Below are 1,676 nucleotides of genomic sequence, written 5' to 3' on the forward strand. Positions count from 1 at the left end.
ATAATAGACAGAAATTGTAAACAGCCTAGATGTCCATCAGCTGATGAATGAATAATGAAAATGTGGTATGTTTACATGATGGATTAGTTGTTGGGCTGTTAAGAAAAATGAAATTATAAAATTTGTTGGTGAATGGATGGAGTGAGTGAAGTAACCCAGACTCCAAAGGGCAAATATTGCACGTTTTCTCTTATATGCCGATGTTACCTGATAAAGTTTTGATATGTGTGCTACAGTCAAAATGACCTTTGCAGTTAGGTACCAAACAAGGAGAGGATCTCCCAAGCAAAAGGAAATAGAATATAATGTTATATAGAGAGAAAGGTTAAACCAGACTAGGACTAAATGGGGAGGGGAGAAAGTGAAGAGTAAAGGAGAAAATATAGGGAGGGAAAGCTATTACTAAAGGCCTTAGGAAAAACTATATGGAAACCTACTACTGTAGAAGCTTCTTAAAATATGTACATACATGAAAGAAATTTAAATGGAGTTGTATGGTGGGAGAGACAATGACCCAACTCCACATCTTATGCCACCAAGTAAAACCTCCATTGTAAGAAATGGGTTACATCCTGTTGAGTCTTTAGGCAAAGGTATCACATGGAACCCCCTCCACCAATGTTATAGACTATTATCCAGGCTGTTGGTTACTCTCCACACCCTAATGCTAAGGCCCATTGCTGAAGACAACACTTGCTTAGTCAACCATGGATAAGTACAGTTGTTACCCAACTAGAAGCATCACCCTTACTGACTAGCATTCATGGTGATTGAGGGACTGTGTACACTACTGAAGGAGAAAGGTAATCACCAATATAACCCACCTACAAATGTTGTGACCTACAACTTACCCTCTACAGAGCAGAGAAAAGATATGGCCACAATGAGCAGTATGATGATTTTTGTCACTGGAGTCATGTTGGATGACAGACAGTGGCTTGAGGTAAAGGATGGCCACTCACTTCCTTTGTAAAGTTGGAGAATGGGAAGAAATCTCCAACATCGGTGCAAGGAGGAAATGCCCTTTTCTTTTCCAAGAAACAAGATGTATGATAATGTTAGAAGTACAGGCTGCCCAGCTGTCTAGCTGTGTAGCTGCAGCTGAGTCAGAGAGCTTTCTTCCCTTATCTCATCTTCTCTGTGTGCAAGTATGTGAGATGTAGTTTTCAGGTCTTTCAGGAACTTCTCTAGGAAATGCCTGCTCATCCTAGAATTAGGAAATGGGAAACAGTGACTGAAAGTTCCAAGGCTTTCAGAGAAGGGACATATAACATGAAGGTTTCCTGAACAGCTTATTCTAATGGTAGAAAACTCTCCAGTTTGAGACTAGGCAAGGAGGAGGTTTGAACTGAAGAGTCTACACGTGACTCCCTGGCTCCTATCTTCCAACATTTCCACCTTCCCTCTTTGGGAAGTTCTAGTGCTTATCAGGCTGGAAGTCTGGAATATCTAGAAGTCTGGGATATCTCAGGTTCCCAGCAAATCTTATGGTTGAGAAGTTCAGGGGTGAAGGCAGAAATGAGGGTTCTTCTCAGAGGCTTTTCCAGTGAGAGCTCCTTTATGGGGTCTGAGCACAGTTTCTAACTATTTCCTGCCCTGGCCCTTTTGGAATTAAAGCGAGGACCATGCCTCCACCACAATCAGCCCTGTCTCACACAATGCCTCTGCTATGGACT

The sequence above is a fragment of the Onychomys torridus genome, unplaced genomic scaffold, assembly GCF_903995425.1.
Source record: "Onychomys torridus unplaced genomic scaffold, mOncTor1.1, whole genome shotgun sequence".
Taxonomy (NCBI): domain Eukaryota; kingdom Metazoa; phylum Chordata; class Mammalia; order Rodentia; family Cricetidae; genus Onychomys; species Onychomys torridus.